This window comes from Stegodyphus dumicola, chromosome 4, assembly GCF_044657685.1.
Source record: "Stegodyphus dumicola isolate Sdum_Otavi_A_Nest chromosome 4, ASM4465768v1".
NCBI lineage: Eukaryota > Metazoa > Arthropoda > Arachnida > Araneae > Eresidae > Stegodyphus > Stegodyphus dumicola.
The window spans coordinates 122,612,542-122,628,653 of NC_140771.1; the positions used below are offsets into that span (position 1 = coordinate 122,612,542).

A 16,112-nucleotide genomic window follows, 5' to 3' on the forward strand; every position below is an offset into this window, starting at 1 on the left:
TTAATTTATTTTATTACAATTTCCTTTTGTAAAGCACAAGTGTCCCTTCACTTTTGTGAAACACTGTACTTTTTCAATGTCTCTGCAAATTAATTGCTCTATTTTGTTTATGAACGCATCTATGGTGGGGTGATGGCTTTTTCTCATTTTTACGGTTTGTTGCCTAACCAGGTTTCTGGAAATTTTAGAGGACCTACCTCCGGTTATACACAATTTATTTTACTAACCAATTAATTATTTATGAAATTAATTTCGTAAAAGAAGTTTTTGTCACTTACCCGCATAATATTTTTTGCTCTATTAAACAAAATTCCTTCAAGGCTATGCTTTGAAAGTTTTACACGCACACATACACACACGAAAACATATATATATACGGTTCTTTTTTAGTCAATTAAAAATATCATAGCTGTTTGAAAGTTTTCATAGATATATCCTTCGTTGAGTTTCATCTACTATTTTCATCCAATTGTTTTAATATGGCCCGCCCTCGGGATGAGACAACGCATAACAGATAATTTTTATTATCAATGTTTTCTTCTATCTAATGTTAGAAGTTCTTTTTTCACCTTTCCACCTTTCACACCCCTTTTTCTCCATCTTTCGTTTATCAGGTTTTATTTTTTTGCTTCATATGGTAATGTGTACTTTACAACTTAAATACATTTTATCTTTCGAGTGACAAAAAAGCTCTTGCAATTTAGAAATCATCTTTAGTAATATTTTACATCATTTTGATCAGTAATCTTTATGAAATTTTGATTGATTTATCAAACTTTAAAAGAAAATTTATCCATATGTATTTCCATATTTATACGCAAACACATATATGCATGTACAATTAAGAAATAATTAATGTAATTAAAATCATTCAAAAGTGGTAAACTTACTAAATGAAAATTAAAAAAAAAATAAATCAAAACGATATAAACATAACAGATGAAATAAAAAATGAATAAATAACAGTTGATATTATTTGGTCTTTTTCAAGCAGCAGCCGAAATATTTTACTGCTATCCAGCAGCTGTTGGCGCAATTGATCCCATTCCCCGCATGAGGGTGTTCTTTTTCTTCGAAGGGCATTTTCGACCAGCAGATTATCTCCCCAGAGTATCGCAAACATTTTAAATGTGATTTAGATTTAAAGAACGTGTCACTATATGAGACATTGACTGGCTGTCTAGACAATCCTGAAAAGCGAGTGTCCGATGACATGGTGCTTTGTCATCCATGATAAGGGTTTATCATTGAAAGCCGAATACGAGGCAGTAGAACTTCATTAATGTTTCATTGGCTGTTCATAGTTTCAGTTGGAATCACATGTAGGGGCGTGCGGCTATTGATCACTACGCCGGTATTGCATGTTTTCCTCCGAGGGTCAACTGGGAGCAACTCCCGGCGTTCTACATTGGACTTATATCTAGACAGACTCGGCATCTGGGATAAGTAAACAGTCTTCAGATTGACTAGAATCATCATTTATTCAGTGGTAGGTTGAGATTCGGCAGTAAATGTACTGGTCCTGTCTTGCCTGCACCTGTTATGGAGACGTTACATGGTTTGATATCGAAGGTTGTCTTCGGAGTTTGGCTTTCCTTAGTCAACGCTGGCAGACGGTGCATGACGTATCTACGTTCTCTTTGTTGTTGGATGCTTGACGTTCAAGTTTCACTTGTGCATCAAAATATAAGATGATTGTGCATAATCATCTTATTATACTTAATATTTTGATGCACAAGTGCATCAAAATTGTCCTGCTGGGTTGATTGAAAGTTATGCTTCTTTCGATCGCCTGTACGGGTGGACCATTATAACCACGTAAGGCATCTTAAGTGAAAGACAGGTCTGTTAATCCCTTCTCCCTAATGTACTGATCAGTATGCCTGCCCATACCATGATTCTGCATCTCGGATATCGGTACTTTTCTGGATATTTTCTGCACGGTAAGCAGTACAACTCTCACGTCGAATCAGTTGACGTTTACAATCTGAAGGCAGACTAAACCTACACTCATATGAAAATAGAATTAGAGCTCAGTGTTTTTCAGCACAATGGCGTTGAACACGACACCATTTCAAACGGGTTGTACGTTGCTGCCTGAACATAACAAGTTTGCAGATACTCTTCCTGACGTCTGAATACAGTTTCTCCGACGATCCGCCGTCCTGTGGTAACAAGAAACGCATACACCATCTGCTGGGCTGTGATGTTATTATCCCTTTTGCCGATGGAGCAATGTACCTATTAACTGCAGGCATCGTACATATAATACGACCTCCTCCGTGAAGTTGACTATTCATTCCAGTTGTTTTAAATACTTTCACAGGCGTGAAATAATGCTGTATGCTATGTTAAACTCTGGTAACATCTATTAATTTTCCCCCTGTTTCGATCTTTCCAATGATACGACCACGTCCACGTATCAAGTCAACTAAATGTAAGTGATATCGGGTAGACATAATGACACGTTCAAGGACATCATCTAAGCTTTTCAGCAGAACTTTCACTTGATAGAACTGCCTGCACACGTCAAATAATTAAAACCTTTTATCAGATTTATCACGTGATGAACATACGAGGAAATTAAATTTCCATACGGACAAGTCTTCTTCCTGTACTTATTCCAGTTTAAACATTTTGCTTCTATACATTTTACGGTTGCTATGGTGATACCGTTTTGCCCCTTAGCAATTTTTTAGCAGTGTACTTACAAGGTATTACTTTCAAAGCAATTTTTATTTCCTACGCTAGTAGAGATGAAAATGCACTTCTTTATGAATTTTTAATTCAAAGATACAAAGATAATTCAAAATTTTTGAGAAGTTCCTAATATTTAATTATAAATATAATACATTATTTTCGCTTCTGGCTATCTTTTTAATCTTTGACTCAATGATGATGAGGTAATTTTAGTGTTTCAGTTTATATCAATATTGGACAAAAAATATTTTTCATAGCAGTTCTAATTCTTCAGATGTACTTGGAACTGAAACAAATTATACACTAATTCATAGATCAAATTCGCATCTCTTTTGTTTTCTTATTACACTGCTTGTCGATGGCAAATGTTTGTTAAGGTACGATATTAAAAGCATGCATTCCAGCGTTACTACGCTACGGTATTAAATTTCGTTATAATACTTAATCTGGTTTCTGCGTTCTGCATGCTACAAATCTGGAAAAGAGATTTGCCAAATTCAAATAAATGTTTGCTATAATATATCATTAACGTGCTTTTAAAGTTTGAAAAAGGGAAAAAAATGAGCGGTAAAATCATTTTATCGTTGCTACATAAATATTGGAAAATTAACTAACATGCTTTAATACCATTCAAGTATTGAGCTTAGAAAGAAACATTTCTCAGAACCCCTATTTTCACAAAACCTACGTAGTTGGTTTACCGTCTTGGTAAACACACTTCAAAGCAAAATCGGCACCAGGAATGGCTCAGATTGGCGAAAGCGACGTTTTTTCCAATTATTTTCTTTATTTGCTGCATTATTAGACTAATGTCAGATTATTGTAAGGAAAGGAATTTTTTTGAAAACATTTTTGAACCTGATGCGCATTTAGAATGTTCCAGATTTTTTTTTTTTTTTTTTTCATGTTTTAAAGTTGAAAAATTTTGTATATTCATTTTACAAAGTTATATCTTTTCATTCTTAATTGACATAAATAAAAGCAATAGTAAACGACAAAAAATGGGCAACGTAACTCATGTGGTTTATTTTAATTAACACATTTTTATGTTAATAATTTTATGAAGATCTACTTCTTTCGCATCATTGAAACGATTCTTAAACAGCTATCACAGATATTATTCCTAGCTGGAACACGGCATAGAAAAAAACATTTCTCAGAACCCCCATTTTCACGAAACCTACGTAGTTCGGTTACCGTCTTCACTTGGTAAACAGACTTCAAAGCAAAATGGCTCAGATTGGCGAAAGCGACGTTTGCTTTCAAATTATGTGTATATACGAAACATATTTTGTAATTATTTTAATACTGTCGGCTCAGTACCTTGGCCAAATGGCATGCGTTTATTACATTAATTGTTACTTCTAAATTATATGTTTTTTTACTCCGTGTTTTTGTAATGATCTGTTGTATATATTTTTGTAAATACTTTTACATCATACATTCAGTGATTTCTCATTACTTCGGGTCCTATTATTGAAAATAGCATTTTTGAATCAATATATTTATTTAATGACTTTTATGTACACAATATAATGCTATTTACTGATATGTGTTTTGTAATGAGTCAAAAATATTTATTTTATCCCCAAAATGTTAAATATTCCGTAAAAGCTACTTGCTCAATTTTTTTTTTAATTTAAATTCTTAAGTTTAATTACAAACGCAAACGCTGTATGTAAATGGGTGAATTTTAATGACTAGCCTAATGCACTTCAATTACTAATTCAATTATTTTTTAACTGTGTAATACATATCCAGGATAATGTGCAAAGAAATGATGACTACAGTTGCTGTTAAAATTACATGATTGTTATCTGAATTAGAAGTGACTTCAAATGAACTTTTTGCCAATGTTCATTTTTATATTCCTTTATATATATATATACATCTAATGAGTCATATATTTACATATACATAGAGATGCGATGGTTTAGAACTAGTTGATATATGTTTATTAGTATTAATATAATGAATAAGTTTTATATTAATGAATGTATATGCAAAAGTTTTTCATCATGCATAATAATAAATACAAAAATTTACAATGTTTCAATATGTTACATTTATAATAAAAATATAGTTTCTAATGCATTTATAATCTAAAAAGAATTTCATTAATAACATGAAAATTGTAGCATACAAATTTAACGTGTTAAGGGGTCGTTTTAGATAGGGTCATAGAAGAGTCCGGTATAGTGTAACAAATATTTATTAACAGGTTTAAGTTACACACGGATATTACATTTAACTTTAAGAAAAATTACAGAGCAACAGTCTGGTACAACCTATCAAGTAGGAGCCTTGGCTTTTACTGAAGCATTTATCTGGCTGCTCACCAGAGGACAGCCTTGTTGTCGCAGTTAGGCGAACAGTTTATGTTAAAGGATTGATTACAAACTCCCCCTCTGGCTCAGCCGACGACCCGGCAAGGAGACAGAACTGGAGGATTTGGGATTTCTTGTAACATTGTCTCTAGTCTCGTTTTTTTTTTTTTGTTTTTTTTTTTTTGTTTCCTGGGCAAGGGGACCTCTCTTCGAAGCACTGTTCGGAACCACAAGTTCTTGATTATTTCGGGAATGCAAAGCAACTTTTGGCAGTCTACCTCTCTTCCTGAGCGGAAGAATGGGAGAAGTGTAAGGGTCTTTGAAAGGTGTTAGTGCAGACGTATGGTACGTTCCTAATGGTTCGGATGGTTTATGAAGGCTTGAAATGACATAGGAAGTAGGTGATTTCTGTGTCAGTACCAAGTATGGACCGTCACGCTTTGGTATGACGCTTTGGTATGAACTTTGAATCTTTTTGGTTTTTGCATTGCTAACGGGATGTAAATTGACCCAGACCTTATCACTTGGTGAATAAAACAATTGTCGCCTTCCTTTATCATATTGCTTTTTACGTTGATCTTGCTTTATTTCGATACGCTCTCGTATGCCCTTTGTAATATCGTTTAAGATAAGGGAGATTTCAGGAACAAAGTTATCATTTTCAACCACAGCTCTGAAATCGTGAACAACGTCGTCGACAGTCCTCAGCTCTTTTCCAAACATTAGGAATGCTGGCGTATGGCCTGTAGTGTTACAAACGGCTGTATTCATAGCGAAGAGAATAACTGGGAGTTTCGAATGCCAGTTGTCATGTGCATCTCCTACTAAGATTGCAAGACAAGGTTTTATGTCTCTATTTTTCCGTTCTACAGGATTTGATTGAGGAAACAAAACTGGTATTAAGTTTTGATTGATATTTAATGTGCAGCAAACTTGTTGCATGACTGCACTAATAAACTGGGTGCCGTTATCGCTGATGATTCTTCGTGGTATACCATGCCGCATGAATACGTCTTCGATGACGGTTATAGCACAGTCGCGTGCTGCAGCTTGAGAAAGAAGAAATAATTCAATCCATCGCGTAGCACAATCTTCGACAATGAAGATCCATTGTTTTCCAGTGTCAGTTTTTGGCAGTGGCCCAAACAAATCAATAGATATTATCTCAAAACGTTGCGAATAGACAGGAGTTCTTAGCAGACCAGCTGACTTTTGGTTGGTAGCCTTGTAGCGGTTGCATTCAGGACAGCTTTTTCACATAGTCGGATATGTACTTTTTCATACCAGTCCAATAATAGCGTCTGGCAAATTTTTTTAATGTTCTTTTCTCTCCATAATGTCCAGCCATTGGATCATCATGGTGCTTTCGCATGATTGATTCAGGCTCGGCAGTTGGAATTACTAATTGGGCCTCTTCTGAATCAGAGTCAGGGGCATATCGGTAGAGAACACCTTGATTCATTAAGAATCCCCGTTCAGTCCAGATGGCACATTCTTCAGTTTTCTGAGTGGATTCGAAACGTTCTACAATCTTTTTTAAGTTTTCATCTTTAAGTTAAGATTCCCGCATCTCTTTTGGAGTTCTTGTGGGCATGTCCACTATAGATATATTTGAAATCTCGCAAGGTGAAACTTCATGTTCGGAGCTTGGACTGGACAGCAAGTCAGCGATGACGTTTGAATTTCCAGGAATGCATTGTATTTTCAGGTTGAAAGACTGAATTTCAAGAGTCCATCTAGCAAGTCTTCCGGTCGGAGACTTGAGGTTTAAAAGCCATTTTAAAGGTTGATGATCGGATGCTATCGTTACTTCCGATCCTTCGACGTAACCACGTAACGGAATTTTTTCAGAGCCCAGACTACAGCAAGGGCTTCTCGTTCAGTCGTCGAATAGTTTCGTTCAGCTGGAGAAAGCAGTCGGCTGGCATATTTGATAGGGTGCTCTTTCGACCCTTCCCCTTGAAGTAAAACGGCTCTGAGAGCATAATTGCTTGCATCTGTTCGAAGAATATACCGTTGAGTTCCATTTGCTTGTTTCAACACAGGAGGTGTTATGAGGCAGTTTTTTAAAATTTCAAATGCTTTTTGCTGGTTGAAACCCCATTCCCATTGGACTTTCTTCTTCGTCAAATCACTAAGACGTCGTGATATTTCCGCGAAGTTTTGTATATATCGTCTAAACCAAGAACACGTTTGAAGGAAGGATTGGAGTTCCTTGACGTTTTTGGGAGGTGGAATGCTCTGGATAGAGGAAACTTTTTCTGGATCAACTTCGATTCCTTTTGGTGTGATCCAAAAACCCAAATATTTCACACGAGAAGAAGCGAAGTGGCACTTCTCTCTGTTTGCGTGCAGTTTGAAAAGCAAAAGCTTTCTCCTTTCCTAAAGTTGTAGGAGTTAGATCCAGCGGGTGTGGCTGCAAGTACTGTTTCTGAAAAAGAAAATAAGCAAAAGCCAAGGAAAATTCTTAAAACTAAACATTAACGTTGGGCGTCACTTTGTAAAGGGGTCGTTTTAGATAGGGTCATAGAAGAGTCCGGTATAGTGTAACAAATATTTATTAACAGGTTTAAGTTACACACGGATATTGCATTTAGCTTTAAGACAAAATTACAGAGCAACAGGTTGATACAATCTATCAAGTGGGAGCCTTGGCTTTTACTGAAGTATATCTCTGACTTCTCACGAGAGGGCAGCCTTGTTGTCACAGTTAGTCCAACAGTTTATGTTAAAGGATTGGTTACAAATGTGTTTTCTCATTATTACATAAGGTATGCGTTCCTTTTTATGCACCTTTTATGTTGTTTACAGTATGTCGATGATTACGCCATAAACAATTTAAAAGATAAGTAATTAGTAGAAAAGTAAACTCGTGCTTATACAAAAATATTTAAAAAAAATTATTCAACATAAATTTATTTAAAAATTTCTGTTATATAACAATTATAACGTTACTTTTCATACGATCAGGAAGAAATACGACAAAACTGGCAAACTTTTGGCGATGAATAATTTGTAGACGATTCATCAAAAGTACAACCACGTCATAAAATACTGTCTACTTTGAAATTTTCACGGTTGTAAATTTAATGAATATATAAACATTTTAAAAATGACTTAGACTGTTATACTACAACAGCAATATATATATACGGCTTTTTCCGTATTTCTTCAATTAAATCGGCTTCTATTTCGAACGTCCAGGATCTCACAGTTACAGCTAGCCATCGCCATATTGAAAATTACCCGTGATCCTTCAGAAGCAGAACATTCGCCTGATTGGTTTATCTATACGTGTAACACAGCTGCAAATGAAACATTTTCGGGCAAAGTTTCAAAATGTTCTTCGGAGCCGCAACATCGTTTCCTCGGCTAGGCGGAACATCGCCTCCAGTCACCCTGGTTTTTCTCGGAACCCTCCCGTTTAAATTAGCGCTACCAGAATCTCGTTTCTCGGAAATGACCCACTTAGCCAAATGTGTCGCTAGATGTGATAGTGGTTTTCGGAAAAGCTAGGTCCCGCACACATTACATCTGCTTACTCTTACTTTCCAGGTTCAACATTAATTCTAATACAATAAATAAAGATCAACACATGAAAGAATGTTTTTCTCAAAACTACTAGATATCGGAAAATCAAGCACAAGGCATTTAAGAAACAACGTCCGTTCCTTTAAATCGAATCCCTACGGGCTCTGTAATGAATCAACTGAGTAGAATGACAGGTATTGATACAAATGGGTGAGACACTAAAGTTTCACCTTTTGTTATACAGATATATTCCCACTACACTAACTATGCAGCCTTGCACTAATTTTTGATAGACAGCATTTCGGAGGACAATCCGAGGGCCTCTCCCCTCCTTTCCTAGCTTTTGGCTCTACACTGTTTTGAGTGCGTCTATGCCACACAGATATTGAACAAATACAAACTTCCATGATGTGCTGCGAAAAAACAATGGTACCTAGAGATATAAAATTTTCAATAAGTTGCCCTCTACTAGAGTATGAGCATCTGTAAGCCTAAACTTAGAATTTGTTTTATTATCTATTTCATATTCTGTAAAACTTTAACGAATTTTTTATTAAAAATCTCAGATTTCAAGCTGAGCAATGGCAACACTGTACGAAACAAAAAACATTTTTTTGTCCAGCGCGCGAGACTGTGGTATCGGAAATTCTAAGGATATGCTTTTTTTAAATATTTGGCGATATTTTTGTTGAATTGAATTTCATGGTTCAAGAAGGTAACACGTAAAACGTTAAAAAATTGGCCCTTTGCGTAATGCTAAATAAGAAAGTTTTCAGATTTTTTTAACTATTCATTTGTTCTTTCTTTTCTGAAATCGAGTAGCTAAATTTACATATTTTACTATAGTCATTATTAATTTAGAAGTTAAACAGCTAAAAATCAGCGTTATATTTGCAGATTTTGAGAGGACTAGTTTCGATGTTTCACTGAACCATCAGCCTCAGCTGCCAAAGAGCAAATGAACGAGATAAGATATAGTGATAAGATAAGAATGGCTGGACGGGAGTTAAGCTACTGACGCCATCTATTGATGAAACAAGAACTAAAACATAATTTCCATAAAGGCTGAAGGTAAATATGAATTGGAATTAGGGTAGTTAACTAAAAGATTTTTTTAAATTTGAAACGCCTCTAGAAAATCTAATTCATCAAAGGAAGTTTTTTTAATAAGGTTTGCTGCAAAAAAATGGGAGGTGTGATTTTCGGACCAACAATGCTGGACAACGGAGGACCTTTGTGTTTCCTTTTTCCTAACATATGTCTCATGTTCTTCAACGTAAAATTTTAAGTCTCTCTTAATTTGACCAATGTAAATTAAACCACACTGGTAAGGAATCCTATAAGGACCCCAGGAATTCATATCCGGAATGGGGTCCTTAAGTATGGATATCAGAATTTTATCGATAAGAGAATAAACGACCCGATTATTAAATTTCTGTAAAATACGTGTATTTTTATATCTAATTGAAGAAATGACAACATAATTCTTATAATCTCCTAAAACAAAAGTGTGCTTTTTGGTGTATTGAGAGAAGAATTTTTTAACTGCTTGGTTAATAATGTTGGATGAAAAATCCCTATCAATAGCTACTCTTTCTAAATAATTTAGTTCTTGATCAAGAGCCAGTTTACAGGAGCAAACCTGAAATAATAACCTGAAGTGCACGGAAAACAAAGAAATAAAATGGAGCTAACTTTTGTTTAGTCGGATGACATGATTTGACGTGTGCTGGAAGGCAACCGATGAAGGTTTACGGTAAACGGAAGGTTACTGAAGTTGGACGTGTTACAAAATGTCGAGGAGCGGAAGAAAATTGCATGTTTCTAGTTCAAAAGTGAACTGAATAGCAGGATCAATGGAATTCATTACTGAAAGGACTTTATATAAATCATTTTCATTACCGTCAACTAGGATAAAAGTATCGTCTACGTAGCAGAACCATACCTGTAGTTTCTAGACATTATAATGCACCCTCCATTGGAATATTGGTGAATAATGATTTTACATCAAAAGGAAACATGAATAAATTAACAAGTAAATTAACTCTTTTTATAAACTCTATTGAATTTTTATTGTGTAAATGTTATTATTTAATAGAGTTGAATATCTAGAAACTAAATATTTAGCTAACGGGTACGAGGCAACGCTTAAATTTGATGCTATACGGCGGAAATGAATACCACTTTTCCGAATTTTGGGAAGAGCATATAATCTGGCACAATTCGCAACAGATGGGATAAGGGACTGTTTTATGTTACTCGAAAGAATTTCTAACGATTTGATCGCAGTTTTTACTTTTGAGAAGTCCCAAGGTGATGGGTCTTCAGTGATCGGATTATATGGTACTTTCTTTAAGAGTTTAATGACACCATGGATGTAAGTGTTCTTGTCCATGACAACTATCTGGCCACCTTTGTCGGCCTTTGAAATAATATCCGGGTTAAAATGAATTTCGCGCATTGTAACACTTTTTCTCTTGCATTTACATTTGATTTCGGAGGCTTATTGTTGGATTTCACATTATGGGCTATCAGATGATTAATTATTTCTTTCTGTATCTGACACTTTACTGAATTTGAAAGCTTTTTCTATAGGAGCCAAAATCTTTGGAATTGAGGGTTTTGAGGTTTGTGAGAAGTTAAAACTATGTTTTAGAATTCTCTCTTGTTTTTCTGACAAACTAACACTGGAAATATTAACTATTGGCTTAATATTTACGATGGGAAGATTTTTTGAATTACTTAAATTGGAAGACTGTAAGAAGGTTTTGGAATTTAAAATGCAAGGGTATTTTTTTTTTACGGTTAACCACATTGTGAGTTCTAGATCAAGACTTTTGTTCCAATGGCAGTGAATTTTGGATATGAGTTAGCGAGTTCCAAATGAAGATTATATAGGTCAAGTTCAATTTTGGATAACTGTTGACATGTATCTCTTATGATGGACCAAAGCAAGGCAAGTTTGCAGTTTAAGAGATTTCTTGAAACACAAGTGGAAAATTTTTCATTAGATTTAATTTGAATGAAATTGAGGATCAATTTTTTACGTTCGGCTTACGTTTACTTTAGTAAAACGTTAAGGTGATTCAGAAATCTTTATCGTTAATATATAAAGCTGATGTTTTGTTGTTTGTCTTCTAAATTAATATTTGTTCGACGTGCTATTTTTACCTAAATTATAGTCGTTATATTTAAAATCATCAATTTTTACCTCTGTTAGTATTAGAATTATTCAAATGTTTTATTTCATTTGTAATAAGATTCAATTAATAAGGTACTATTTTACAGCATTTAACTATTATTTTGAAGGAAATGAATCACTGTTACCATGGAAACTTGAAAAATTTGTATGATTATTTTTATTGTCTCATACTAACTACTGCAACTGACCCAATTTTATCAATGCCACTCTTTAAACAGCTTCATATGTCTTATTACTTATCGCATGCTAGGTAAATTAGTTCAGTATGGCGATCAGATATCTATTTTTGTATCTCGATATTGAACTATAAACACTTTTCATGAGAAAATTGCCAATATTTCTGATCTTTAATTAATTAAACTTGCAAATGTGTTAACACAATACATGACTGTAAGGAAAAGCGCGTTAATAATAAAAAAGATTTCTAAATTCCCTTGCAGCATGAGAAAGGCTTATTAAGTAAAATAATATTACTAATTTTTTTCGCGCATTATAAAACTAATATGTTAAAACTAATATGTTAAATGTAACAGAGAGAAATGCATTGGGATTCTTTGTATAGCAAATCGATAAATCAGAACCGCAAAAAAGGCGAGGAGTGCGTTTTACATTTTTCTTTTCTCTTCGAGAACGCTTTATTTTTTAAGCACTTATTTAGAAACTTTAATCTAAGCCGAAGGAAAATTTTACTAGCCCAGAAAACAGGAATGCAATTTTCATACGTGAAATATATTTACTTTGAGAATTCGACGTCCATACCTCACATACTTTAACAATAGTACAAGAATCCTGATGAAGAAATATTCTGCAGCTAATTCCGGTATTTAAAAATCTGCGAAAACTTTGATATATATTCGAAACTAAAATTTTCTTGGAAAAATTCATCAAAACGAGAAATTGCGCAGAATGCTTCGTTTCAAAATCGAAGCTAAACTATATCATCTGCTCTATTTGATTGTATCACTGAACTGAAATTTGTCGAGGACATTTATATTTTGAAATTTAATTTTAATTTTAAAAGAAGAGGATTATATTGGTTTTATGACAAGGTTTTTTTCACTTTCAAACACTTAATGTTACCGTTCGGGCTAAAAAAAAGTGCTCCAAATAACTGAATTCGTTTGATGTCAGAAATATTAGGAAATTGTGAGGATTAGCTTTACCGTATATTGACGATACCCAAGTATTATTGCAAATCTGAGAACATATTTGAAATTTGAAATACCTAGAACTTATCTCATAGAAGATTTAGAAGTTGCTTAACTGGGTATTAAGCTATCTAAATGTCGATGTGGTCAAACAAGCATGAAGTATCTAGATCATATAGTAGGTTAAAGTCAAGGAAAACTAGGAGAAGTAAGGTGTTGCTGTTGTCTTGTCCATGAATTTCATGGCAGAAAGTTTGCTAGAGCCTCAGTGAGGTTGGACGTCTATTTCCACCCTACTTTTGAGGAAAAGCACCCCAAGAGGTGGTCCGAGGATCTCCCACCCCTCTCCCCTAACACCAGTCCACACAAGAGGACGTTCAGCTGGCCATATACTTAGAGTGCCCCCATGCCGTAAAGACACTACACATTTACAAATATCCATGCCTTCTCCGGGATTCGAATCCGGGCCCTTCGGTACCGCAGTAGGCTCCTCTAACCTCTATGCCGTCTGGGCGGCCGGAGGGAGTAAGTCTAAGCTATAAAAGACTTCCCTAGACCTACTACGAAAACACAGGTCAGATCATTCTTAAGACTTGCGGGATGCATATAAGCATTCTGTACCGCACCATGCGCATAGGGTAAAATTCGTACTTGTGACTGGACATACTTTCCAATGACAACATTTTCTCTTAGCGTAATGACTTTTAGGTGCGATTCTTAAGGCTTTTCTTTCGTTGAATGACGCACATGAGTGACACAGAAGCGTGAAATTATAGTTTTTTTTTTTCCTTTGAAGCGAAAACATTTAACTGCAGCTTTCTGCATATGGCATCCTGTTTCATGGAATAATATAATTATAAAATCTTCCAAAGATGCTGTTAAAATCAGAAGGAACCTTAAGCGCATATGTTATATAAATAGGCGAGTTCATGAATTTAATGCGTAAACCAAACCACGACGATCTCGATCCAACCGTAAAGGCATTGTGTGCTAGTAATTATATTATTACTGCTATGGCTATTCTGTTCCTTTCACATTGCTGAAAATATTTCCTTTTCCAAAGCTTATGTTATTTCCATGTTAATGTCCATAACTTTCACATTTCTAACATTACGTTGCCTTAAATGAAAGAAAAAAGTGCTTTCAGTATTGTCACTAAATTTAATACACGTGTATAAGAAAAGAAATTCCCTTCTCTGACAAACACTATTTTTATGCAAAGGTATTAAAGATGTTACACATTAAAAAATGGACAATATTCATAAAGTAATATTATTCAATTTAAAATACGTATTCCTATTTCTCTGTTTTCAAATCTATATTAGTCCAACTTCAAAAGTAAATTTTACTTTTTCGAACCAATTATAAATATTGTGAATTTACTGTGCACTATGCTATCTCCCAACATCGTTTTTGCTATTCCCGAAAACTGACTTTTCTCATGCTTTCGGAGATTATACCTGTACAGAATGGATATATAATAAACATGGAATAATTAATTAATAAACACAACAGCTTTAATATGAACGATTTTAAAATAAGGATACATTTATTAAAATTCTCTGCAACTAATACACATTTACGGAGATAGCACATAATAAATAAAAGTAATACTTTCTCTCTAGGCAACAAAAACAGCTACATTTTTTATATTAAATTCACCACGCTGCAGTGTTACAAGAAGTGTAAATGTCATAGCAACAAAAATACAACGCAAGTAATAATCTTTTCGATATTGCTATCAAAATGTAAACAAAGGGTATAGAGGTGTGCTCCCGAGCCCAAGAAAAGTGAAGACGTTCCTAAGCGTCGGCAAAATGATGTCATCGGAAGCCAAATCCAACCACAAGAACGGATTTTTTTCTTATGTGCGTGGCGCGGTACAGAATGCTTATATGCTTGCGGGATATTATCGAAGGTATATCCAAATTTTTGTGTGATTCCTGCATCACTAACAGATCTGCTAAAAGGCAAATGTTGCAAACCAACCATAAAACTGGACGACTGATGCAACTAATGATTGCCAAAAGAGCTTTTGGGGAATTCAAGAAACGGTTAACGGAAAATGCAGAAAGTTATGGAAATGATTAACGGAACAAGTTCTTACACATTCTGAACTTTTATCAGCCATTTATCGTTCAGCGCGATGCTTCAAATATTGGTATTCCCGTTGTATTGTCGCAGATAAATGCTAATGTCGAAGAACATATAATAATGTTTCGTAGCAAAACATTTTTATCCACTGAACAGAAGTAACAGTACGATGAAGAGAGAGTATGCTGCCTTTGTCATACAATAGTTAAAATTCTCCCTAGATGGACCTCATAAATTCATCATTCAGGCTGATCATAATCTCTTTGTGTTCTTGCATAAAAACACTGAGACTAATCCTAGGCTATTACGATGGGTTTTAACTAAGAAGTTTGGTGGTTTTAACTTCTTAGAAGTTTGATGGGTTTTAACTTCTTAGTTAAAACAGTCTTTTAACTAAGAAGCTGAGGATAGAAAGAGGCAGCACCATCAACATCGTTGTACCCAGACTTCTCACAACAAAAGATATACATACTAAGAAGAGAATAAATTAATTATTATTTTTTTCTAATATCATAACATTAAATTTTCCGTGTTTCTTTTAAATTTTTGTTTGAAAGAAACTTATATTCATTTTTTTAAATATTTTAAATATATAATTTTTTCTTGAAAGACTCGCAAAACAGAAAGAAAAACTTTTCTAAGAAAAGTTCTCCGATGGAAGGCGTTTAGGATTCGTGGCTTTTCTTTCTGTATTAAATGCTGAAATCAGTTTGATAATTCAGAAATAGTCTAAAGAAATGAGACACATATTTGCGAAGCCTTCTGGCTCATCATAAGGAATACAGATTTTCACTGTTTTCTTGGAGCTTCAGAATTAAATACAGACATTAATTTACATATTATGCTACTTGTATTCTTTCGAGTCATATACCTACTACATATTATATGAACCAATAGATATAAATACATTATAATCCAAGTCTACGAACATAAAGGATTGAATATTTCAGTTTTTCAAAGCAGTGTCCATTTTTAATATTTAAATCTTTCGAATTTTTTCAAGTGATGATAACAAATGATAATTTTTAATGCATCGTGTAAATATAAAATGCATGATCATTTTGCGCGATTTAGTTATATTATTAGAGGTCCGTGGTTCGATTCCCGGCG

General features: G+C 34.4%; 1 protein-coding gene across 1 annotated transcript in view; it reads right to left on the bottom strand.

Annotated features, from left to right (window-relative positions):
- The window catches only part of LOC118199247 (guanylate cyclase 32E-like), an 876,682-nt gene that overhangs the window by 297,762 nt on the left and 562,808 nt on the right, over positions 1-16,112 (bottom strand). The window lies entirely within an intron of this gene.